Source organism: Anopheles funestus, chromosome 3RL (assembly GCF_943734845.2).
Source record: "Anopheles funestus chromosome 3RL, idAnoFuneDA-416_04, whole genome shotgun sequence".
In the NCBI taxonomy this organism is placed as follows: domain Eukaryota; kingdom Metazoa; phylum Arthropoda; class Insecta; order Diptera; family Culicidae; genus Anopheles; species Anopheles funestus.
Genome location: NC_064599.1, coordinates 56,012,378 through 56,040,272, shown reverse-complemented (window position 1 = coordinate 56,040,272; position 27,895 = coordinate 56,012,378). Strand labels below are relative to the sequence as shown.

At 41.1% G+C, this 27,895-nt stretch overlaps 1 protein-coding gene and 1 long non-coding RNA gene across 7 annotated transcripts in view; both read right to left on the bottom strand.

The window, feature by feature from the left end:
* Positions 1 to 27,895, bottom strand: part of LOC125770157 (matrix metalloproteinase-2) — a 287,900-nt gene that overhangs the window by 111,992 nt on the left and 148,013 nt on the right. The window lies entirely within an intron of this gene.
* LOC125770305 (uncharacterized) overlaps positions 1 to 27,895 on the bottom strand; it is a 159,916-nt gene that overhangs the window by 95,853 nt on the left and 36,168 nt on the right. Inside the window, exon 3 of one of the 5 annotated variants that reach the window (XR_007419157.1) lies at positions 382 to 11,864. The exons of the other annotated variants lie outside the window; for them this stretch is intronic. This is a non-coding gene — a long non-coding RNA (uncharacterized LOC125770305). Of the gene's footprint in view, positions 1 to 381; positions 11,865 to 27,895 lie in introns of those variants that run through there. 5 annotated transcript variants of the gene reach the window in all.

Here is a 27,895-nt window from a genome sequence, read left to right as displayed (position 1 = left end):
ATCACATTATTTCTTGGGGTTAAACAATCCCATAGTAGTTGAAACATGAATGTTACATATACTACATATATGTTCTATACTACGATCCGCAATAAACAATAAAATATATTCCAGCTTTTCGAAATTGTTTAAAAATTAACCACAAATGAAAAACGCCCAAAACGCTTGGTAGTTCTAGTGTTAAAATAATTTTTTATAGTAAAATGCTTAAAAACAACAGTCTTCAATTACCATAATAAATAAGATTAGATAATAACCATAATTACCATAATTAATTAGATAATAATAAGATAATTACCATAATAAATAAGAGAGAGAGCAACATTATTAAAAAGTTCAGTGTATTCCAATTTTTTAAAAAATATTTTATTTATTCTCTAAAAATATGTCAAATGGTTTATTAAAATTACATTCACTCCTTTTACGTTTTTGCTGCAATTTTGAATAACATTAATAAAATTATTATTCCATTCGGCAAATAGCATCGGCTGCCAACTATTCCAACGAGCTTCTGTTCTCAACATTCTCACCGGCGCTTGCCACAGCATTCGTAGCGTGGATTTCCCGCAGGATTTCCATTCGATCGAATGCGGTCAAACAGACCTCCCTGCCTGTGGGGAGAATGGGGGAGAAAGCTTCTGACGAAGGTATTTCCCTTTCGGATGAAATCTAATCAACGATTTGATTGGCCCAATTGACAGTGGGATAAGAGATTCGGAAGCGAACGGCTGGAAAACGCTTCCAAGTAGGCAGATTTTCCACGGCCATCACTACACCCCATGGTTGCAGAAACTGATGTAATTGAGTTTTCCAGCAAATACACAACTTCCAGCAATCCTACACCAATGCACTCACGCTAACGTTCTCCTTGTCCGTGCCTTTTGATCGCATCTTTACAAGGATTAAATTTTAAATCCTCTTCGCGTTAGTCTAGAACCATCCCTCGGGGAAAAGCTCGATAAACCACGAACACTTCAACGTGAAATGGGACAAATTTAAGCGACTGCAAAGGTTGAAAACTTTGAAACTTGCGAGAAAGTGGCGGATTTGTCTTGATAAAAAAAAAATCACCACTTTCGTTCGCATTTTGCCGCAAGCCACGAAAAGTCGCAACAGCGTTGTCCTTGACAGGTTGTGTGACACTTTGCGGTAGATGCGTTGCCTTCTGCTTATTTCTTTGCCGCTTCATACTCATTCACGCCGGCTGTGTGTTTGTACGATGTGTGATTTAATCTGTGTTTGATACAAGCTTGCGAACGAGTTGCAACAAATCTCCTCCATATGGTTTTTGCTCTTTTGCTCACACGAAATGATTTTCGGTGCCGTTTTGCATTCACTTGCTATAGAACGAACGTTGGTTTACCAACAGCTGAAAGCCACTTTCACACCGATCACGGTCGCGTTTAAAGGCGTGAAATTCCGCACCGTAGAACCGCGTGCCATCCGCCGCCATTTTGTGTGACGCGTGAATATATTGAAAAATTAATTTCAATTTTCATTTTCCTTCGCGCGTTAAGAGCACTAAGAGCAACTGTGTCGGATTAAATTTTCATTTCGTTCATTTTCCACTGAGTTTATTTTTCTTTCATTCTTTTTTTTTGGGCTACCACAGTGTGTCCGGGTCGGGGTTAAAATTAAAACCCAAAAGTGGTAAGGACCGGCAACCATTTAATAGCAAACAGCAAAAAAACAACAAAAAAAAGTTCCATCTACTTATCCTTTTTCATATACCTTTTTTCTGTTTGGTTTGCTGTTGAGTGGCCTTGGATGTGAAACGTTCAATCTTAATTAAGAAAAATCGATAATGAACCGGAGGAGACAAGCGAGATGCATTATGCCTACGGAGACATAATGCAATTAAGATCACACCCTCAGCAACGAACACACCTACTAAAAGGCGATAAAAATGGAAAAGGGTTCCTTACGTGACAGTTCACGCTAGTTCGCGAACTCCTTTTTGGCAAACAAACGGGGTAGCGTTATGTAAAGTGTAACAGCTTTCGACATGCACTGGTGCGCTGGTGGAGCTTTCGTCACATGGTTTTGCCAATATATATAGCGCGGGTAAGATGCAGTAACCTGTTCCCTATTTGGACTTCCTCTTGGCACTAATGCGCCGTCACAGGAGTGTCACTTGAAATTAAAATTATAATTGAACATGAAAATAGGTGCCCACTCGTGCGCTTACCCGAGAGTAGGGACGCTAAATCTCTTACAACGCGGAGAATGAGCTTCCATTCCCTGCATCGGCACATGCGAAGATATGTGTGTGTGTGTGAGTGTGTGTAAATCATTTTGAGTGGATGAATTTTCTATGCAGCATTTTCAAAACTCACTCCACTCACTGGTGGAGGCGCCTGGTCGCTCTTACAAAATTACAAGGACTGTTGAAGAAGTTGGGAAAAATTCGCACGAAGAAACGCCACACAAACGGAATGGCAGTGAGGCACTTTACTGCTTCCGACATTACTTCGTGTACTTTTAATGATGTCAGCATCCTTCAGATGGTTCTCAACGTCCGCGATGCCTTCCGCTATGTCCGGTTTTGCGGAACAGAACGGGTGACATCATCATCATCAATTTTGGAAATGGTTTTCTTCACCATTTTGAAGTCATAAAGATAAAGGGGCTATACTATTGGAACGTATTCTTTTTCTTTCGTAATTTTAACACGCGCTTATCATGCGCCTAAAAAAACGAAACGAGCCTTCGTATTGCTGTTTGAGTTTTCGTGGAAGAGGTGAAAAAAAAATTGTAAACCATTTTATATTAGTCTCGACAAAAGAATACGATTGTACAAACACAATATCATCCAACAGTTTTTTCCACTCCCTCTCTCTCTCTCTCTCTCTCAGCACATGACACATGAACATCTCGGACCATAAAAGAGTGCCTCCACGATTACGATGATGTGTGGGTTTAGCCATGCGTGAAACATTTGGTTCTCATTTCATCATTATTTTTCCGCAACATAACCCACTTACCACTCGGCATGATTTCGCTATGCAACCGACCAAAAGAGACACAACAACCAACAAAAAAAAAAAAACCATGGAAACATTTGTCTCGTCGTGCATGCCGTTACTGGTCTACGTTCTCGACACCGGAAAACAACGTAAACCTGTCTCTGGTGGTAAACATGGTAAACACGGTTGCGACAAACCTTCCTCACGTTTTTGTCCTGTTTGGCCATTCCATTCCAGCACATAAAATATTCAATAACAAGAAAATCATTGAACCCTTTTCTATGACATTGCTCACAAATACCGACACACACACACACACATTGAGAACCTGCGGCCATGTCGATCAGGCTTCGCACCGCTTCACATCGTTCCCATCGCCATACATGTGCCCTCTACGGTGTACAAACATTCACAAAACCTTCAGCAAACCTAAACCAAACGAGAGCCGGTGATCCGACAAGATGTAAAAGGGAACGAGTTTATGTCCTGTGTATGTGTGTGTTATGTGTGTGTGTGGAACCTTCGATGGAAGGCAAATGCACCATCCCCAAACACACGGTAACGGAAGTGGAACGGATTTTATTGTGTGTCCTCTTCAGTTTCATTTGATGTAGCATAATGGGCAAAGATATCCTAGTTGGGGGGGTTTTTCTGTCAAGCAGAAATAATAAGCATTCGACACCGTACCAAAATGTACAAAATGGTACCTAAAAAGTAAAAAAAAAAACAGATAAATATTTATATCATCTTAATGCCGGTGCAAGTCATCCTTAAGCTGTAGGGTTTAGGTGAAAAAAGGCAGAGTTTTTGGGGTGTAAAAGATTTTTTGTCGTTTCTCGTCTACAAATAAATGGGAATGGGTGTAATTTAATAAAATAAAAAAAAACACACACACCCCGTTACCCTTTATTACACCTTCGCTTATCAGGTCATCATGTGTTTGTTGTAATGGGTTAGCTGTGTGAAAAAGTTCGAGTTTTGAAGGATCTCGTACGCACATACCTTCAGAGGTACGCTTCGGCAAGCGTGTGAGGACTTCGCACCGATAAATGTCAAATGACCCATGAGGCGGACCGATCCAACCCGCTTTGGCACGCACTGGTACGGAAAGAATCGGATGATGCTGTTTCTTTTTTTATATAACTCTAGCTTCGTTTGCTTGTGGACCTTTCTCCAGCTTGGAAAATGCTAACAAGCGTCGTACGATTGTCGACAGAGACACACGCAAAATGGAGCACTGTTGTGGACAACATTTTGTGTCCAGCATGTCAAACTTAACACCTGGGAAATGGATGCCTTCGTTCTCATCAATTCCATTTCAAAAGAAAATCAACGAATCGAGAGGCAGTGGACACATTTTGGCTAACCAACGATCCAATAACCGGTGGCTGTTCACTGTATTGTGTTTGTTAATGATGTTTTTTTTTTCGGTTGGTTACATGCCTGACATATCAAGATTTACTTTACCACGCAGCAGAATAGATCGGCGCCCTTTATCACATATACCACCAGGGCGCACCAAAACTTTATATATATCATTTAGACAATTTGAGATCGAAATCATATGGTCACCGAAAGTAGTTGGTAACTCTTTAAAACCTTAAATTGTCTGTGTTGCCCTATACTCAGTCCGGACCTAAGGCCTACAGAAAACAGGTTAAATGATCATGAGGCTAACAAAATACTAGACAAAACAAGTATAAATGTACAATTCATTTGGAGTTTTCGATTTACTTTAGGTTCGAAATGGTGAACCATTTTCTAAGATGCTGATCATGCCAATGGCGATTAAACCAAAAACATTGGACTGTTGATAAATTTATCGAATATTTGTTCAAATTTTTTAGCATATCATCCGCAAAATGAATTACCGCTATAAATTACCTAACTGGGCTAAAACATTATATGATCCCATTTTCGCGGCAGTATTCCGACGGATGTAATGGCAGTAAAAATTCGGTTGAAAGAAAAAAAAACACATAATCATATTTTTCCTGTCATATACTATCGCATTAGCTTGTCCACTTTACTAGCCATTCCAAAAAAAAACGTGAAGCAGAGCATGTGTATGGTTAGTACAAGTATATGTTTTCTCGTAAAATTTCATTCAACCACAGCAGATGGATTACAACCCCACGTCAGCGCCCATTTCTTGAACGCTGTGTTTCATCGGACCTGCTACACTGGCGCTTTTCTATTTTCCGTCATAAATGGAAACGTAAATTTATCTCACCCCTAAATACTGAACTATTTCAAAGAGCTAAAGAAGAAGAGCGAAAGAATGAAAGAACACACAACAAAAAAGCGGTAACAAAACAATATTCATCTCTATTCGAGTGAACCGACCAGCTACACTTGTGCTGGCCTGGTAATAACAAACAGTAATCGCACCATCCATCATCAAATTTAGTGATAAAAATTTATGAACAATATGCTTTGGTTGTGCATGGAAGGAATAGAATACCATATGGATATGCTTCACCCTTCATCCCCTTGGCGCGAACTACCACCAGCATCGGCACCGAAATGGGTAAATAATAAAATGGTAACATAGTTGCACTGCCAGCGAAATAAGGCACAAAATTCCTTCCTCGTCGTTCGTTGAAAGGCTCGTTGAAAATCATTTCGCGCATTCTACACTCGGGCTGGTGTTTTCAAACCCACTTTCCGTTCCGCTTTTCTATGTCACCGCGCACCGGGAACGGTGGGTGAAGCAGGGTGGGTATGAACAGATAATAATAAAAGTGGCTACAGTAGCCTTTTTGGCCTAGCTGTTGTGTCTCGCTCATGGTATTCTGTTAAACTGAAACATTAGAGAGAGAAAAAAGAATTTCCAAAACCGATCGAACTGACCACCCAACGACGTGTCCATTTCATATAAAACCAGCGCCGCTCGCTTTATGCTCGCTGGCAACAAATATGATATAGCTGATTGTTACATACAGAAGCATGCAACACAACAAAAAGAAGAAAAAAATATTGCTGAAAAGCAAAACATTGAAACTACAAAATCATTGCCAAATAGCTGAACGAATCAGCATCCACAGATATCGCTTGCATGTGAAAGATGAGTCGGGGATTCGGGTGGGAAAGTGTGGAGATGGTATGGTGTGACATATACATGTTACACACACACACACACATATTCATGAAAAGGAACCACCAGTCATGTAACATTCATAAGCGATTTGCAGCCGGCGTACGTAGGGATAAGAGGACCTCCACATTGTAGCGACACACGCAAACACCACCGAATTGTTTGTGTATCGGACCATTTTCGTACCCTACCAACGGACAATCCTTTACATTCACTTGGCTATATTTCTTTTTATTACATTCTTTTTCTTTTCATTTTTTTTATTTGAACATTAGTCCGTCGACACACATGGACCGGGCGCTATAAATAATCTATGAAACGGGAACAATAGCTTTATTTCGATAAAATACACCCAATGCAACAAAGTGGACGTTGCGTACGAGTTAGTCGCGCGTCTGATGACCGGGTGCCATTGGCGAGCCGACCGTAAATGATGGACAATATTTTGTGTTGCCACAATGAATGGAAGCAAAGTGCAAACGTTCAGCTAATATTGGTATCCGATAGCAACGGATGGCGTCACGCTTTGGGTTTTTTTGTTTTACTTTCGAGGTTTAAATATTTTATATTCAGAGAGCTTAGCGAGAGTTTGTTTTTTACAGTTTTCGTTGAAATTGGTGTTTTATAGTTTGATATTTTTTTAAACAAACACGCACACACTGATATAGTTTAAATATTTAGATTTACCATTACAAATGGTCAATAAATGTTCCTACTATGGTTAGAGCCAACATTTGGCTTAAATTTGCTGTTGAAATATTTTTTATTTGAAGTTTTGTAATTTTGCACGGTTTACTAGCGAAAAAAAAAACAAAACCTTTAGAATTAATTACGTTAAATCCAATTTGCTATGAAAATAAGCAAAAATAAATAGTAATTTAATTTTAACCTGTAAGGGACCATAGGCTATCCCGGACTAAAAATGCCAATACAACACAATATTTTAGCTATTGGGGGTGTAAAGTAAGAGAATATCATCAGAAAAGCTTAGCAGGATGTGTAAGTTTTCTATAACTTCTTGGAAATATTTTTCCCTATGGACCATATAAAAGGAAATAAACGACGAGTTTGGTTTATTGTATCGATATTTCTTGTATCATTTCTAATGAAAATTACATTGTACTGCTGGCAAATTACGTTTTTTTTTAATGCGGAGCTTTTTAGAGGAGACTAAAGAGGGTCATATTTTCGTATTCAATCCCAAAAATAGTTCCATTTAATTCATCTTGAATGTAAATTGTTATATTACATTATTGATATTAGACAGTAACTGATCAATTTGTGTAACTACCATGAAAATGTCCTATGACAACAATATGCAATGCTGCTTTAATGTATTTATAAGCCCAAAATTACACTCACTTTTCATTCAATGTGTGAGGATCTTATGAGTTATTAACCCAATTGAAAATAGGAATAGTTTCTTAAGTATCTAAACAAGTAGTTAATGAGGTTTGATTTCACGCTTCTTGAGCAGAATCATTAATTCCAACAACAACTTATCCATTTTCTATATTGAGTTATGAACTGTGTCTTCATCGTCTAGCTACATATTAGTCATCTTCTTCTGCCATAAGTAAAAGCAAAATTTCGTCATATTTAATATGTAGTTCTCTGCCCCACCAAACACTTTTTTTATTTCTTCAAGTCAAATAGACTTACTCAATATTACTAGTTCAGAGCACGAATGGTTTATATTTGATGAAATTATTTTACCATTTTTTTAGTTTATTCGTTCAGAAAGACATTTGCCGGCTTTGACAGGCGTTTCATTTTGATATTTCGTTTCAAAAACATTGTTACGATAATACTTGAACAATTGATAATGATTTTTGTAGATGAGAAAAATATTTGGCTTAAACGTCAAAGAGTTTAAGGGACATAATTTCGAATTTGAAATTATAAATAGCCCAATTGCTACAGTAAATAATTACCTTGCTTAAACGATGACAACACAATATGCAGATGAGTAAATTATGTTTTGCCAGCATATATCTAGAACAAACAAGTGGCATTTAACGCTAAACCGCTTGTACCACTTGCAGCAGCAAAGCTATTTTCCCACCCCAGACAACGTTACCTGACAATTCCCATTCAAATGGAGACAACACTCGCGTGAAATAAAACTGTCACACAACAAAATGATTTATCGATCTTGAACTTTCCCGTATTGCGCTCTGTAGAAGCAAAATATATGTGCAACCAAACAAAAAGCCCACGCATCGTGTCGGTGGACGGAATTTTGGATTTATCGTAAAGAACAACAGAACCGAAGAAATTGAAGGTATAAATCGACTTCTCGTTCCCCGGGAACGAAACACATGTGAAATAATGCGCCAACACACGAACGCTTTTTCGGCGTTCGGTGGTTCGGCTTCAAGCGGATAGAAAAGCTTTACTCTACGGAAGAAAATAAAAAAAAAAGCAAAGCCCCATCGACATAACGCAGTCACACGAGGGAGCAACGTGTACGCTCCATTCGGTCTGGCAAACAATGGAGCAGAGCAAACAATGATCAATTATATCCAATGTTGTGATGTTGGAAAAAGGCAGCAAGCATGGAGGCATTAAATAAGGACGAGAGAGGGCGAATGGGCTCCTATTTTTTGTTGTTGTCGTTGCTTCCCGCTTACTCCCAAGCGCAGCATTGTCTGCCGAGACAAACGTCTGAGTAATTATTTGCTCAAACATGGCTATCGACTCTGACGACTTTTTCCCAATCCGCTCTATGCCGTTCACCTCGCAAAATGCCTGAGGGTTCCCCATTCTTGGAGTGCTTTTCATCAGGATAAACAAAACGCTTCACAGGGAAATAAGCTAAGGGTTGTGTGCTGGAGGTTTGTCCTTCTCCATTCATCCATCAACGCTCGCAAGGCGGAACGCGCATCGAAGCATATCAAATGACGGACTGGGGGAGGAAAAAAAAGGAAAAGCGACCGAACGAGTTGAACCTATCAATTTGCCGTGCCTCGCTGGATTCTTACACATCCCCTATCGTCCTGCATTTCACAACAAAGAACTACACACACACAAACATACAGAAACACGATGCATTGCGGATGATCTTAACGTACATGTGTGTGCTGTTTGTTTGACTTAATTTCGAGTTAGCTTTTTAGCTTTAGCAGTCACCACCGTATCTCTGTAGCAACTTCCGCGCTCAAAGTCAAGGTTTTTTTGGATATATTTTGTTGTCAAAAGTGTAGAAAAGTGAGGAAAAAAAATGTTGAAACTCGTAAACTTCCGCAAGCCAAATATCGCAACGTGTTACCAAACCATAAACCATCCTGTTAGAAAGGATCATAAAAAGTAGGGTAATCGTTTAGCTGAGCCGAACGGAACACAAATCGGGCGGCAAAGAAAAAAAAAAACGCCTCCAGAAAGCCGTCCTCCAGCCTGTATTTTGGGATTAGGAGAGCGCATCCAGCAAGTGAAAAATCGCCCGAAAAAAAAGATCCTCAATGTTCTTCCCAGCCCAAGCCTGAAAAGTGTAAACAACCCCCAGAACGATAAATGCAAGTAGAAGAGTAGGAGAAGAAGGATAAAAAGGGAAGAAAAAACGAGTCACAATTCCTTTCCATCAGAAGCTTTCATCGTTTCTGGTTCAGTATCAGAGACTCCTCACACCTCACACACAAAGGGTCAGACTTCGAGAGGGTGTGATGAATGGGTGCCCATTTCCTATGGCCATCATTAAAAATAAACGTTGGTCCTGCAAATCAACGGGAAGGATTCACTTTTACGCAGTTAGAGCACGGGCGGGACCCATCTATTAAACCATTTGATCCTTTCGTCGCTGATAAATGATGGTGGAAGTTTTCACCTTCGCGGGGAGTAAGTTGTGAGCTGAGCCGATGTCAGTCAGGAACCCGTTCAGTCATCATTCAGAATTCAATCTTTGGAACCTTTCTGTTCAGCACACGCTGGGTCAGTTTCGGTTCGAGTCGATGTAACACCTTTGAGCGAGTGTTCTGGAAGATTCCTTCACTCGTTGATTGATTTAATTGATCGACACAGACGTTGCTTGACGTATGGAGGACCGGTCCAATGTCTTCCAAGTAATTGTACCTCGACCCACATCTTGCACTCACAAACACTCCCAGACTCGCAATGATTCAAGAATTAATTGGCATCGAGTTACGGTCACGGTCCATACTGTCGATGGTGGAATGATTCGGATTGGAAAAACGACCAACGATTCCATCGATTGGTGACTCGAACATACATCCACCGAGATACAGTGTTCGAACGATGCGTTAAAGTTAGTCAAGCACATCTCCAAGACCGTCACTGTCGGTGCATAATTGAAACGGATTTTGTCTGTGGGTAATGAGTTTTGTGCCGTAGTGCAAAGACCGAATGCCGATCATTTATCCGGAATGCCGGAAGTGGCATAAACAACCGCACCCCTAAATAAACTCACCTACCCGTACACGGTATGCTGTGTGTTTGAGTAACGTGTGCCGGATTGCGGAATCATTTTCACACCGAAATCCCGTAGAAAGGGCTAACGTTCCTCACATACGCACATGTGCATTTGAGATAAATCAATTTGCGAGACAGCAAAATTGGGAGGGGGGCAGCAGTTGGTCCTTGATGTGGAAGGGAAATGAAGGAGGAAACTTTGGATTTGGTGTCGTCTTCTTCGACGGGTCTTGTTAGATGCGCACAAATGATCATTTGCAACATGCCCACTGGTGGGTTGGAAGGGTTTCCGATATTATCGGGCAGCTTAATTGGAGATGATTGATTAATATCTTCATTCGTTTATTCGGCACAGCATGGTGCGTGGGTTGCGTTTTCAAGCCACACCGAACGGATCGTATGACACGGTAGCATCTACGGGATGTCTTTCGCCGTGTCCTGCCTGTCGTTCCGTTCCATTCGGTGAAAATGTCGTTTTTGGAAATGTCACCAATACACGCAAAAGCATGTGACGTCAATCGAGGTAATGTCTTACTCTATCAAATTATAGTTTCCTAATGGAGAAAGACATTTGAATAGCAATGATGAAGTTATTTTAAAATATGCCCAAATATAGAAAAATTAGGAAAAAAACTAGAGTATAAATCAGCTTGTCAAAGGAGCTATATATATTTCAAAAACAAGCCATGCCTATTATTGTTTATGGCAAGTTTTTAAAAGTTTAATTATGAATTGCGTCGTAGAATTATTTCGAGTTTTACGTTCTGGTTGGTTTCATTTTTCAAATGCTTGATATAGTTTATATCGCACCTGAGACTAGAAAACAAATACCAAAAAATCGTAGAACACATAAAATCAGTTAAATTAATTTTGAAGTTCAAAAAAGCCAATGAAAATTTCTTACATGGAGGCGCCTGGTACTTTATAAATATTTCAAAATAAAAATAAATTAATGGGTAAAAATGCTTTTTCAATGTTATTTAACTGTTTAATATCTTCATAACATTCATACATTGAAATAAAATATTTACACAAATTTTTAAACATGACATGTGCAAATATATAAGTAATTAAAACAATTCGTGTTAAAGCGTAAAACACAGATAGTTCCAACGATATGAAATGTAAATAAGTTAACATTTGATATGTAAGCTTTTATAATTCTATAATAACAAAACAAAAGTTATGTTGGGAAGCAATGTAAAGTGCCAACACGTGGCAGCATTATTGCTGATTGTTGCAAATTACTAAATCAATAAAAAAAAACCTGACACATACACTCACAGCCACAAGAGCCCTTTTCGCTTGTTCACCATTGATTCATTGATGTACTTACAATTTGATACATCCAATTTGAGTAACATTCTGATATTTACCTGTAACGATAATTGAAAAAAGGACAAACAACGCTCATTAGTGTCGGGTGTGATAAAGTAAATTGGAAATTGCAAGAGAGCATGAAGTTAAATGGTTGTAATAAAGCAAATGCGAAATCAGATGTGCCGGTAATTGAAATGCTACCGACTCCTCGTACACATAAAACAGGGGGTAAAACGCGCAAGCATACATATAAATCAACCTGAACCCGCTTGGGTGTCCTTGATGTTTGGGGTACAGTAGTGTAATGCTAGTGCAATACAACTCCACAGTGAACTCCACCAATCAATCCTTTCCCTCCAAATAGGAGAGTGCACAACGCATTCTCATTAGGAATAACTTTTGCGAGCAATATACGAACGGTGTGCAGCGACGGCTTTAGTGCACGTGCTTTGGTGCTATCGACGATGAGAGCACAGCATTCCCAATTAACCGAAAACAATTTATCGTCGTCTTATTAACATACAGATTGCGAGAAACTACTCGCAAGGCAGTAAGCGGTAGATGGCGAATGGATTTACGAGAAGTTTGCAATCAAAAGGGGGAAATCAGATGGGTTTGTGGGGGTCGAGGATCTTCGAGAGCTCATTTGCACCGGAAGTAATTTGGAATTTTCCTCTTCCAGTTTCCTGGTAACCGCACACACATACACGCACACATTTGAACCTTTCATTCCAAGATTGTTAGGTTAGATGGTGGTGGATGTAATTAAAAGTGCATTCATCAATTTGATAAGCTGCTGGACGCTCGCTCGGTAGAAACGCACGTTCCCGCACGATGCATCCGGTCATAGATACAATCGGAGTACCGCAGGCTAATGTCACCGCGCGGCTAAATCTTCCAGCATTCCTTCGCTGGCAACGCGGCAAAACGTTTTACTGCGCTTGCCGGTGAAATGGTGGAAAATAGTGCATCCGTTTAGCTAATATACGATCGGGACTAATGGCGCAATTGCAACTTGAAACTCCAAGTTTCAATTTTCTTAATGATTGTCGCCTGTGAAAATGGCACTGGAAAAGCCAAAGGAATTTAGCGGTGATGCGGGACGTACAAACTGTCCCAAAAGCTGGGCATCTTAATGTTTCGGTTACGAACTGGTGGTCTTTCTGTTACGTTCCTCAAAAACTGTTTATCTCCACAACACAACCAATGGTAACGATGTACACCGTTGTGCTGATGGAAAGTGAAAAAGAAGGGCCGGAAAAAGTATATATCCCTTGCGTGTGGACGTCAGAAGCTGTGCTGTTGGCCAGGCGAGAGTGGGGGAAGGTCAATAATGGTGATGGCTTTCCGGAATTCAATCCAGGCCAGACATGGACAGACGAAACCGTTTCCCATACACACAAACAGACAAACAGATCCCACCCACTAGGGTGGTATGGGAGGTCATTCATGGGCAAACAAAACACATCATTTTCCCGAAACCTTCTCTCGCACCAATTAAAGCAATTTCAATCAGCTAAATTAGTCGTAAACTTTGTGTTTAATTACTTTAACCTCTCGCACGTCCCGGTGCCGATCGGTTTCAGCCTGTACGGGCTAAGGATTGTCTGTTGGTGTGTGTACGCCGAGGAAATTGCCGGAAAAGCCAAAAAGGAACAACACTTCGGGGTTCACTTGGGGTTATAATAAAACTAATTTAAAGTGCATCTTAAGGGGAGCAGTGAGAAAGGCATGAATGTCCTGCGGATATGAACGGCATCTATTAAAAGATTCTTTTGTTTAGTGTGTATATTTTTGTTTTCTTCGAAGTGATTCAAGTTTATGAAATGTCTACTTAAACGATTATTAAAACTGACCACACATCAGTAAAGTTTCCCTTCGGTTTCAAAACATTTGGTTCGGGAAGATGATTTTCGTGCGGTTCATTCCCTTTCCAAACCGTCCGAATGCAATTAAAATCAATCAAAAGCATACAGCTATAAAAGCTGTAAATTTATTATTACCCTTCTGGCGGGTAGAAACGTTCGGCACAACGCCAGGATGTCATTTCTGATACCCTCCACCAACCTGCAGCTTACGGTGGATATCATGTGGCTATTTCTATCGGATGGTTCAAATGTCTCGGATACCGTATAGCTACTACCCCACCCACGAGTACACATTTAATGACCCAAAGGGCGCCATAAAGCAATAACAACAAGCTGGATGCAGGACACGGGTACGGGAGTTGGGTTCAAAATGGGAAACTTAGTAAATGAATAGAACCGCTGGAAGCGGTAAACGATTCCTACACTTTTAATTAAGAACCAATATGTATAGTTTTTATAGACAACTCCACAAGCACACACATAAAGACCGTACCAAAATGGTTCATAAAATGTACTGAACCTTTTTTTAATACTTTTTCGTTAGTCTGTATATTCGCTTAGAATCTTCCTTTTGCTCATTTAACGCTTTATGTGCGCACCATTATACGAGCGCCAGGATTTCCCGGCTATTTCTCCTTCCCGGAACGAGGGCAAAAGCGCGTGTGAGAAAATCGGTGGGAAAATTGGTTCGAAACTTTGCAACAATTTATCGGATCCACCAGCTCCAGGATTCTCCTGGAACAATCCTCCAGATCTGGACGTACCGGCAATGGTTGGGTTTGGAGTGGATTGGTTTAGCAATGGGAGTGTCTCGGACGTGCAAGGATTTTTACCCTGTTGGAATCTGTGTGCGGTCTTCATCAGGGGCTTCGCTTCCAGGGCATGTTGCCGGTTGCCTGACTGTGGAATGTCGAGAAAGCATCCCCAGTGTACTGTGAGAGGGCCAAGTGCAGCAGAAAAGGATGGGATTGAAACTATCCCGAAACAGACGGGCAAAGTGAAAGAAGTGCTGCGGTGCGGTCATCGAGCGAGGATTTGCTTGCCAAACTGTCTCATCCCACGGGAACGAGGGCTAATCTCATCAAAACACGGGTGAATGGACGAGATTTTACGAGATGCTTTTCAGCTCGAGATGCCGGAACGATGCTTCGTATGGCGCAACTATGGCGTGATTTATTGGATTTAATATGGCACAAACGATGCAAGCTGATAATGAATGCTCCATTTTTGTTATGATTGCGTTTGGTCACACCATCAATACACACACACGCAGTCGTACAAACAAACAGACAGCCCCATATCTATACGCATTTCGACAAAGATTGAATGAATGGTACCGTGCTAGCGCTTCTTATAATGTCACGAAACGACTGCTTACCGCACCGGAGGGGATTTGAATCTTTTGAATTTGAAATTACTATCCGTTTCGTGGGAACGCATTCAAATGGCGGGCCGATAGCGAATGCCATCCCGATCGAGCTCTGCATAGGGATATTATAGATTGGAGAGGCCATTTTTATAGCTATCGGGCATACCGGTGGAGATGGGTTTCCAATCGGTTTCAATATATCCTTTCAAAAAAAAAACGAGCTCTACCATTGCTTCGTTGCCGCATTCTTAACGAGCCCATAAAACCCCGCCGGGCACTCTGCCACCATCTCCCTGACTTGGCGGAAGCCAACATGATCGGTAAGCAAGCCGAGCGGGGAAAAAAGTAATTTCAAATCTCGTTGTCATCAACGTTGTGCAAATGTGCGTTTGTGTGCGAACCTCTCCAATGGCGGTAGAATGAACCACAAAATTAACTCTCATCCCGGTAACGGCTGAAGGTTTTCCTTGCCCCTTTGTCATCGTACACCACGGTACACACTAAGATGAATGTGACCACAATACATACGAATCGCATTTTACGCCACGGTCGGAATACCAATGCGATATTCCCCTTGGAGATGAAAGGATGGCACAAGTAATGCTCGTAAAATATTGGACGTGCGGATTCGGTGTCCTATTTGCCACTATTTGTCTCTCGTTCTCGCTCGTGATAATGCTTGAGCTTTACAATGAACCACTAGGGTTGCATGTAGTTCATGGTTTTTGGTTTTAACATTCGACTGTACAGTTAAGATGTTTTTTTCGGGAAAAAAAATATGAAGATTAATTGCATAAATGATGCGAGAGATGTAATGCTGTGAGTGCAGCAGACAATGTTAAACATTTAACAACAGATGATGGTTACTAGTGTTAACTGTCAAATTGAAATGACAGATAGAAGTTATAGTGATACTTGTGTCTTTTTGCTGGGTTTCGGATTATCCGTGCTGCTCGAAAATATCAGTACATGGCTGCGTTATATCATAAAACAAGAATTATTATGTATCAATTAAAACAGAGGTTTTTTTATCCTTGTTATTCCATTATTTGTCCAAGGATAAACAGCGGTTCACAGTATTAACCGGTTTAGATGCAAGAAGAACCTTTTTTTGATCGAGTTAAGCTCATTAACCACAATCCAAAGTTTTATGCACTTCACGATCACGTGATCAAACAAGTAACTTATAGCAATAAACCGGAATAAACTTGGCGTCAAGGCGGATTTAAACAAGAACATCATTCCTCACGAAAAAAAAATATTAATAGCGCCTTGTTTGCCATCTTCCATCACCATCTGACTCAACCAACGACCATAATGATTATGTTCCAGATAGGAGGGCGCGAAATGAAAATCTGTCACTTGTAAGTGTTGAATTGGGTTTTGTGGGTGCGGCACACACGCATCGTCAGCGGGAAAATAAAGACAAACCCCCGGTACCCAGGTTTAGGCCGGAAGTGATTTTATTGCTCCAAAAGCCGACCCCGGTGCATTCCGTACCGTCTTATCGTCGCCCGGGGAGTGATGGAAACCATGGCAAAAACGTCTTGTGACAGTGTGACGCATTGTTTTTCTTCTTCTTTGATTCCGCTTGGCAAACGAAAAATGGAAACCCATTTTGACACATCGTAAAAAAAAGGCTGGTCCCCACAGGAACCCTCCACCTCCACCGGGCACACTTCGCCGATCCGATAAGATTCCAACGGTTGTTTTATTGGAAGGATGGGAACGACGGAATGAATTCAAAACGTGACACGGCTTTGAAACACATCAACCGTACTTGCTTTTGTGATTTGTTCATCAGGGTATTTGTTGCCTTTGAAATGGCTTTTCTTCCTTAACTAGAATTATTTTTTAAAATGGTTGTAGGCGTACATCAATCGTGCAATAAAAATAACATTATAAAATTCCCTTCCACAACTGAAGTATCCTTTTCCTTTAGCTGAAGTATGTATAAGACACGAAATGCGTCTCGTTGTTTTTAGCTAAAATCAACTAAATGAATAAATTGTTCCTAGAATTATTGAGAAAAAAAAATTTGTATAGCGACTCCTTTGCCACCATTTAATGAATAAAAGCTGATAATTTTTTTCTCTCTCTTTTTTGCCCGTAACGCACTCATTAGCGCCAAAAGGTCGCCATGTCGTCGCGGAAAAGGAAAGCAAAGAAAAAAAAATTATAACTGCAAACAGAAGCAATCAGCAAGAAACCAGAGAGTAATACAGGAGCAAGAAAAAGCAAAAGAAAAAAAACGAATACCAAAACGAAATAAATGGTGCGTGATTTTTCCATGCTATCATTAATAAGGGTTTTCTTCTCTTGTTTTTTTTTACTACTCCAGTTTCATCTCATCTAACACCCAACAATGCAGCGCTTCCGTTCGCTGTATTTTTATTTATTTTTTCTTCTTATTTCGTACCATAAGGAAAAGCAAAAATCCCCGATAGGCTTCGATAATTATACCACCCATCAATGTGAAATGGGAACGAAAGGGAATAAAAAATAAAGGAAGCCAAAAAAACACTTTCCTTGCTTCAGCACAAATAGGAATTGTGCACCTGAGGGAACCGCATGATACAGACACCCCGTTCGTAATGATTTGCCGGCGGTTCACGATCCCTGACAAACACACCGATCCAATTTCCATCGATCCTGGAAGTGCGCGACGTGCTCATAGGTCATCATTTGCGTCCTCAGGAATCGGGCATGGCGCGCGTGGTTATTGGTTTGGATGCTGTTGTGGTTCACTCGAAGGGATAAGAATGGCAAGCGGAAGGGGGAAAAAGAAAAAAGCTCCCTAGACGGTGGTAGGCACCACTAGGAAGGAAAATGGTAATCATTTCCACCACAGCAAATGTCAAGATTATGGGTGGTTTAATCTACCATTTCGAACATCTCCAATTCGTGTGCTTTCTCGTTCTGCCCGTTTCCTTTCGGATGCTATTGCTGGCATCTCCTCTCGTCTATCCTTGTAGCGCCATTTACACACCCTTTACCACCCGCTCGGTAATTGATTGTACGAATGAATGAGTTTTTCATGAGGGAAAATGAAACCCGTGCCTACGAGATAGAAAGATTCAAACTGGTTTTCTTTTTTTTTTTGCTCTCCTTCTTTATCGTTTTACTTCTCTCCCACACAGACACACATTGACGTTTTATCCAAGAACAGCTTGTACATAAATTCATCGTTTTTCCGTTTTTTTTTTTTGCTCTATTCTGTTTCGCATTTTCCCTCTGTTAAGGTAATTTCCACCCGGAGTTTTCCCATCACACCAGTGGAGCAAATCTAATCGCTTTGCTAATGCGTAACTTTGAGACCGTTTTTCTTCTTCTTCGTCTTGTTTGGCTGCTCATTTTCGTTGCACCTCCTTCCCCCCTCCCCTCCGCTCCTAGTGTGTCAGTGTGTCTGTAAGAGAGCGAGAGATTAACGGAACGAAAGATGGAAAATTTCCTACGCTTTTCTGTTTGTTTGAAAATGACCCTCGGGGAACTAATGTTTTGGGCGATTGCTACCTATGAAGCTATGTGAATTTGGGCGCCGTATATCGCCCGGCCTAAACCATTCCGAGTTGGCCTATTTATCAGAGGGTCATAATTATCGACACGGTCTCCAGCGATGAAGACTGATGATAATGGGAGTTATTTTCGGGTGAAGGTTTAGCTGCCATCTCGTCCTAATGAATGGTCCAAGAGGTGAATTTTTGGGGAGAGTATTACGGAGGACGCAACCATCTGCCGGGTATACCTCGGAAGGGTTATTTAGGGAGCTGTGCTTTCGTCTAAATTGCGCACAATAGGAGGGCTGTCTTTGCTTTCTTTTTGCGGAGTGGGGAAAAAAAAAGATCGTAACGTTGGCAAAAGGGAAATTTCGTTTGTTTTGTTTCTGCCACGCTGCTTAACGAGGTGTGTCTCATGTGGAATACTAATTTGCAACCAAATCTTTTGATGGTAAATGATTGCTGGGGGATGCGTAACTGCTACAAAATCGATGTTGCGCTTGTGTATTACGTCCGTCGTAAAGGGTATGCGTTTAGTTGAATGTATGCCGAAAGGTACCATTTGTATGGATTTATGTTTGTTTAGCTGTTGGAAAGTATAGGAAACCTTTTGGGCCACGATGCAAAAAAAACGTTACCTTTGAAAAGAAAAAGAGAAAAACAAAAGGTAAAGAAAATAAACATTATGGTAACACATATTCTCCAATGAGCTAAAGTGTGTTTCATACAACCAACTGAGAATTGAACACATTTGCCCATAACTTCCTTCCCTTGAGAAGACTTGGCAATAAATACACACACACACACACATGAAATGCCACCTTTTTGCGACTAACGGCGATTGTAGAGCACAATTTGTCAGCCCTAATGGCAGATATTTTGGGTGTTAAATTGACAGGGTGTGTGTTTTTTTTATTTCCTTTCCTCTATTTCCGAACTTCAAAATTGTTTCACATGGTAAGGGCACATAAAAAGCAGCTTCAGCAGTGAGCTGTCGTGAGCACATTTGTGAGTAGTGAGGTGAAAAACACAACCCACAAATAAGGAAGTGTAGAAGCAATAGAAAATAATCATTTTCCACTGGTGTCAAATTATTTATGTCACTCCGGTTGTTGCCCTTGTTTATGGGTGGCATTTGAACGATTATCAGCAGCAAAAAAGGCAGTCCCGGGGGGGAATACAGAAAGTTCCCCCTCTCCGGTTTTCCCCCGGAACGTGAAAATATCGGATGGAAAAGCGTCAAGTGAAAGTTTTCTAATTTGAAACCCATTTTCTAGACAAACGGCTCGGGAGATTGCTGGACCTGGAGTTTATTCCCTCCCGGGTCTAATCGAGAATTTTTGTTCCCTCTTTCCTTTTTTTCCCCTTTAACCTGAGTTTTGGCTGTACTCAACCACACACCTAAATGGGGACATTTGGAAGGCCTGCACCGTTGGCAAATGCCGTAAACCTTTACCGGAACGATCCGGAAGCGATTTTCGTGAACGACTTTTACAAGTATGACCCTTTTATACGAACGATCCCTTGCACCGCGTTGGAAGAAAATAATGGCAAAACGGGGTGTGTGCTCTCGCTTGAAAAGCTTACTTTTTTGTAACAAAAAAAAACAATTTCTATAAAAAAACACCCTTGTACAGTATATTACTGGCGTGCGACACATCAGCACAGCGAAAGTAGCAATCGTTTAACCAACCCTGACACAGTCACAGTTTCCGAAGCAACAACGATCAAGCATAAAGATTGCACTCAAATTGCTTTCTCTTACTTCTTACACGGATATGGAAGCTAGCCGTTTATGGAAGGTGTTTGCTTACGAGAGAGAAAGCGAAAGAGAAAGAATCCATGCAACCCATGTGTTCTTCATGTTACAAGCTGTTCCCATCGGCAGGACACCGTTGCCGAGGGGTAATAATTTGCAGTGCAAGAAAACACTCGGTAACGGTTGAGATTTTCGTTCCAATTCCCAGAGAAGTATTGTGCGCAAGATAATGTTTCTTTCGGAAAATACGGAAGTGATTCCGGGTGATTCCTTTTATGTCTCAAAAGCGTTGGAAACAGGTTGGAAAAATCACGTACAGATCAGGTGAAACAAAGCAAAACCTTGGGTTCGTTTTTTTTTGTTCCTTCTTTTATTTTGTTGCTTCATTCGTCACAAAATGCGAGCAATCCTTTCGAATGGTTTCTGTTGACGTTCTTGTAATTGGTTATAAGCAAAAGGAAAAGGGGGGAGGGGGACCAAACGAAAAACCTTCATATCCTAAAGCATTGCCATTTAGAGTGGCTGCTGTTCGGGAGCAAAGGACCAACAATAAACATACGTACAAGATGGAAATCTGATACTAAGGTACAAGTGGTACACAATTTGTACGTTCAACAAGCGACCCCCCGAGAAACCGTCCAGCCCAAGATGCAGCACCATGTGTGTGTGTGTGGGTGTGGAACAAATGGTGCGAAACGAAAATGTAAACGAAATTGCACACTGATCGAAACGAAAGCGCGCCACCAAGTAGTAGCAATAGAGCGCCATGGGACATCGAAATCTTTCCAACCCAAAAGCGACACGAATACACAAAGTGTGGATCCCTTCGTAAATGGAATTCCACTTCTTTCCCTCTGCCTTGTGCTGTCGTTTTGTTTATTCAAAGAAAATGCGACACCCCTGCCCAGAGGATGCATAGTCATGCGACAAAGATGAATATGTAAACAAGGACAATTATTTACAAGTGTTCCCACCAACACAGGGATGGGCACAATCGCGTGCGCGAGCTCTCACGAGCTACCGTTTAGAAATTGCCATCTGATTCGAACGTTAGGATGCTTTCTCCTTTTGTATCCACCTTCACCAATCCCATCCCCGCAGGAAAACGTTTGTATTTTCGTTTCTTTTCTGCTTTCGTGTCCTTTACTATCACGGCCGTGACGGGACGCAATGTGGTTAGGGGTAATGCAATTTCTCTTCAGATACCAACCCGGACCTGGTGGTTTCTTGACTAAGAAAGAATTCAAAGGATTCAAGTGTAGGAAGAACATGAAGATCGTAAACATACAAAAAAAAGGAAACATATCAAAGGGATGCTTTAATATCGTTCCACGTTTCTTCGGTGTGCAATGCAAAACTAAATGGAGAATTATTTCTTTTTTTTCGTTTTAAATTTCACACACACACACACACACACCATGATGTTATTGGGGGAGTTTTTCGTTTTTGCTGAAATGGTTTCAATTTTACTTTGATATCGTATCAAACACAGTTTGTATTTTCTTTAGTTTTGTCGTCTATCACACAAGGTGAACACAAGGTTGTTGAATAATAACTTGCAAACTTCAATTCATCCAGTATTATTCAAAAGTATTTGGTGAAAATATGTATAAGATAAAAGAAGCACTTGAAAGTAGATAAGTATTCCATTTAACAGAAGCTAATAGATTAAATTTAACACAATAGGACTTTTGATATCAAATCCTACCCCGATTGTTCTCTCAGTCAAGCGTAACTGATTATTTCGCTTACGGATGGGTGTTCAACCTCAAGGAATGTCCAGGAATAACAATCCATACAATTACTTGAGTAGGAAAGGAGTCACAGTTGAGGGGTTTTGTTGGATATTGTCTGTTATGGCAATGTATTTTAAAAAAGCTTAGATAGTTCAATACAGAAAATCCTCCCAAAAAAAAGAAGAGTTCCTCAGGTTGTAGTGTTACAGATATTCGAGGCATTTTGTCAATGTATTGCCTATTTCTACATAGGAGTGTTGTACTGAAAGTTAAGTAAGCCAGAGTTAAGAAGTCAGAAATGCCGGGCTTGACCGTAAAAAGGTTGTTAAGCCAAGAAGAGTCGTCTGGTGTCTTTCTTGCGACATGCCCAGCAAATGATGTTTTAAATGTGATGCCTAATATAAAGATTACAATAAACTAAAAGTTATGGTGAACATTTTCTTTTTCATCGCAAAGACTTTCCTTTACTTTCGCCATTGTGAAAGCTCCTATATAGTCCCAACTTCGACCACTCCGAGAATTGTTTTGGCGATTGAATCCGCCCTTGAAATGTAGGTGAAAGAGAACGACTTCGACAACCAACCGACAAAAGAAAGAAATATTTCTTCAAACGATTTGTAAAAACAAATAATATTTTCATATAACATCAAAATGAAATAAAAATGTTAAAATGTCAACAAACATTTGTCACAATGCGGAATGCGTAATTTCTGCGTAACTGGTATTATTATAGCAACTTTTATGGATAGTTTCATTTAGTTTTATTATGCGTTCAAGCTTATTAGTGGCAACCATTTAATACCCTAATGAGAACATTCAAACACAATAATACAAATGTTCGCAGAAGGTGAAAAATCAGAGAACAATGAACTCGGCTTCGTGTATTCGTGCTACTACCAACCCTCTATAAGTTCCTCGTCCAACAGAACGCTTTTCACTGTAATCTTAATTGACTTGTGTAATTTGGCCACAGCTTTTCATCCCCGTATCCGGTTCCCGTTTTTTGCCGCCTTCCAATTTCCATTTTCCGCCCATTTTTTCTCACTCCCATTTTGAGTTTATACGCCGGTACGACATTTCCGGTAAGCTTACTAGGCGTGCAGTGCACTTAATTATGATTATGTGTGTTCACGCCCGGCCATGCGGAAGAACTACTTTTGTCGAACCGGTCCGCTGTCAATTTAACTCGGCTCGTTCATCAAAGCGTACGGTAAATTCTAGTGAGCATGTCCGGTTGTGCCCCACGCCACTCACTGCTAGAGTGACCAATTGCGTGGGGACGTTTAACATGAGTTTTTGTTCTTCATTCACTGGGGTGAAATGAGTTCACACAAAGCACCCAAAAAAAACGGACGGGAAGTTAGAGTATTCCATCACTTTTTTCTGACACTACATCTCAATTCTTTCTCTTCCGTTTTTGGGGCAAGACTTTACGAGCTTTTCCTTTCATGACTTTCATGGTGCTTTTAATGATTCAGCGATGGCCACAAGGAACTGCGATGGACGTAAATGCGTAACGAGACAAAGCCCCAATGCCAGTAGAGTTGGCTGGAAAGTGAATGGAGTGAGAGGCTAGGGATCTTTAACAAATATAGCGAATCATCCATTCTTCCATTTTCCACCTCCTCTTACCTCCTTTTCTCCACGACCATTCATCGACTTTATGTTATTTGCTATTAATTCCACACAGTATTCGTTGCGGTTGCCTTTTTTACGAAGCCGGTGAGCCCACACAAATCCTACAACAATGAATAAATGGCCACTGAGAGGAAAGCTTGCCGACACTTAAGATACCGGTAGCTCCTCTTTTGCCAAACGCCAGAACGAGTTTCGAGATGTCAAAATAAAAATCATGACCCACTTTTACAATACTTGCCCGCGAAATGGAAGCCGGAGTCGGAGCCCGGAGGTGGCGAAACCGGGGCAGTAGTGCTGGCATAAGATGGAGCCGTTTAACGGCCGCCATAATTGAGCACTTTGGCCGCCTCGAACGTTCGCTTCCATAATGCGGCAAATAATTTACGGGTTCATGCTAATCCTCGGTGGGGTTATGGTAGTGGCTAAAAGCTAACCTGTGGGTATTCCGAAAAGCACCAGAACCGTTTGATTTGGTGAGAAAATATATCCCACGAATGTTAGGTGGTGGTGGATGTTTTTTTTTCTTCTCCCCAGGAAACGGTGAGTAAATTGCATTCAACAGCAAATCCGTTTCATTACCAAAATGGGTTTCTTTTCCCCCCGCACTTACGATTACAAACTGGGTGATATATGGGGATAGGGCAACATTACACGATACGATCGATATAAATCAGGTTCTCATAAAGCACGTCGCTGCCGCTCCATTCCTGCGACACAGCCTGCAGCTCTGTCATCTGTCCCGGTGCTATCAACCCATCTGTCGAACGCCATTTCGGTCTGTTATCAATCTTGATTACATCAATCACGGTAAGCGTCAAATCCACGAGCGGCACACGAACGATTCCTACCGGAGGTTGCTGGTTTGAGTTGTGCTGAGACGAAATTGTCACTTCCGGCACCCGTAATACCACCTGAACCTAGACAAATTTTACAACCATATCCAGCCCGAAACCAATGCTAGCCCTCGCTAGCTAAATACCGCCTGTACAGCACATATCATCATCAAGGACATAATGTACCCTTGGTGAGTGGGTGCTTTCTTGAAGAAGCCACTAGTGTCTACTCGTACGGATTCGGCCTCTGCCCAAGCTGAGACCGAGCGGTATCATTACTTTTCATTGCACTGGAACCATTTTGCAAATAGCGGAAGCGAGCACAATCCGTACGGGGTACTTTAATCGACCGGACATAAGTCATCCGACTAGTGGCCGGTTCCGTACCAAGTCCCCAAGCGGAGCAAATGAATCACGTACCTCGTTTTGGAGCAGTCGTGACGGGCAGCGAAAGGACCTGCCGCCATCGCCGTGTCTATTTACTGCACGCGCATGACCATCGAGAGTTCGAGGGCCGTCGCGTGGGTGTCAAGGGCGGGGGTGGAGTAAATTGTGTGTTACAACACGTGTCACGTACACGTGAACCAGTTATTTTACGACCCGTCAGGGGACAGAACGAGTATTGGCCGTGGTACAACGGTCTTCTTCGGTAGGTTCGGTACAGTTAATTACAATGAAACATTCAATAGTCGATCTTTACGTTACGTGTCCTGTTAGATCGATGCATGGTGTTGATTGCGTTCCGATATATGTTTTATTTATTTTCATAAATTATCGATTATTGGGGATGGTGCGATGATTGACAATCTTGTCCTGTTTGACGTTTCTGTGTAGTAAAATATAAATTTGCAGCTATGACATTTGTTGCTATCTTGATGGAGCTTCGCGCGGAAGCCTTTTCTCTGTATTTTTTTTAAATGAAAAAAAAAAACAATTTTAGTTTTTGGCATCAACTAATAATAAGAACATGTTTTTTTTAAATATCACACAAAAACTAGGTAGATAAAAAAGAAAAATTTGCATGGTATTATTATACAAATCAATACAAAATAGACAATTTTATTAAGGAGAAATTATCATTTAAAAAAACATCGACAAATATGTAATTTAAGCTTACTTTTGGAATTGTACAAAAACATTAGATTTTTTTTTGGAAATCTTTAACCATATATTTTATCATACAGCAACTTAAAACATAGCTATATAAATTACAGATAAAATATCCTCTCAATACACGGAAAATATAAGTTATTTATGTACTTATTGACAAAATTATTTTATTTATAAAATAAAATGCTGCCGCTGCCATTGTTTTGTAAAAAAACGGCTCCACAAAACGCAAAGTCCCAGTCCTACCAGTTTTTAACCATTGCGAGAATACACAGCAAAAGAAATAGAAACAGACAAAAAAAGTCTATCTTGAAAAGACATTCCATTCAGTGGACAATTTTATGGCGCGGGAAAGTGTTTCATATGACGAGCAGAAAGCTCCAACGCCCCAAATAAGAAAGGTAACGACGTAATAGGGATGTTACGGTAAAATCTTCCTTCTGTCAAAATTCCTTGGAACGCACCTGATTCGTCCTTTGCTGTATCTATATCGGAGTTGAATGAAAAAAAAAACACACCTCCACCGGTCGAAACGACCGGAAGTTCATACCTTCCGTTGGCCGTCTCTTCAAAACGGTAAGCTTCAATCTTACCTCACCCATCATGTCCGTTTCATTTTGATTTAGGTCCCGGTGCTTCGTTTCGTTTCATTGCTTTGTCAGAAAGTAAAAGAAAACAAAAAAAAAATGCCTTCCTTCACCACCGACTAAAACACGACCACAATCCTGGTGGGGGTAATGTTTTCCCATCGCACAAACAAACCCGCTCCGAGCAGCTCCGAGCAGGCCGCTGTGCCCAGGGTGCTTGGAAGGTACAGCAAGCGCCACAATAACGATACGAATGGACAAGGGTGAACTGAGGCCAACTGCTGCGAGAGATGAAAAGCGTCGTGTAAAAATGGTGTTCCTCAACACCGTGCAAAATTGTCCACTAGCATCATATGGAAAAAAAAATGCAGAAGACTGGGCGTTGACTAAGACGAAGGATGAACTCCAAAAAAGAAGGTCAAGACAACCAAACCCACAAAGACATCCCGTGAAGGAAGTGGGGGAAAGCACGTGCGTGCCGTGCTTGGAATACATTGTCAGCCTCGGTAGCTCTCACTTTCCAAACGGATCCATCGGAATCTGCTGACGCCGACAGGTACATCCGCAGTAGTTTGGGTCCATTTTCTGGGAAAAGATACTGAGCCCTGGCAACTGTATGCTTAGTTTTTACATGCAAACTAATTCCCGCCCGGGCACCGAATGATGATGATGATGATGATCTGGAGGCTAGTAGTGCGACTGCTGGCAGTGTTCCAGGTTCATTACGACTCGGGCAAAAGCGGTGTAAACATGCACAGGTACCATCGCTGAAGTTCTTCACTGGAAGCTACTGGAGTGGCTTCCGGGAGTTCTTGTTTCGTGGCTCGCTGTGTGTGGTTGCAAAGAGTGCCGCCACTACTGTGTATTACTAGGCCGACAGTAGACGGATCTCTTAGCACGCAAAAAGGTGAGGACTTTGGCTTGTTTTCACCGTCCCAACAGTTCATCCTCCAGCTCGAAGCTTTCATTTATTTTCATTTCGTTTTTTGCGTCCGTCTTTCCATGTTCTGGCACGTAGTGCAGAAAATGGTGGCCATCGTGCGAAACAACGTTTCCAGGCATCGTTAGGACGTTTAGAGCGCTAGTTATCGTGAAACGATCGAATCGATACCGAACAGTGACGTTCTAAGGTGCGAGTGGTGGTGGTAAGCGATTTTACAGATTTCCAATCGTCTCAATCTTTTGGTCGATTGACTCACCGGTCGCGGAACCGACTTGTTGAGTAGTTCTATTTTTTGTACAAAAAATTCTTTCCCCTACGCGACCGGATATAGGACAGCCATGTCTTCCGGTTATTTGCCACCAACGGTGAGGAAGCGAGCTGTTATCGCGATTGAATCAATAGGATGAAAATTGAATGCAAATGATACGGCACCATTCGTGTCGTTCAGGTCATTCCAATACATAAGATAAGCATATCTATGCTTTTGGGGGGAAAATTAATTCGAATGCTTTTGGAATGTGTTTTTGAACTTTGGGGAATGGGAGATCAGGTTTGTGGGCGTGTGAAGGTTAGATTAAAATTATTCTTCATACTTTGTTTTTGAGCAAGCTAAGAGGCGTATATGAATTTCTCCACCCATCCCCCATCGCGATGTATACAAATTTTAAAAAGCGATTAAATACCTTGAATAGTACTACACAGTTAAATATTCCAACAAGATCTTCTCTTTGGATATTTTTTTTCATC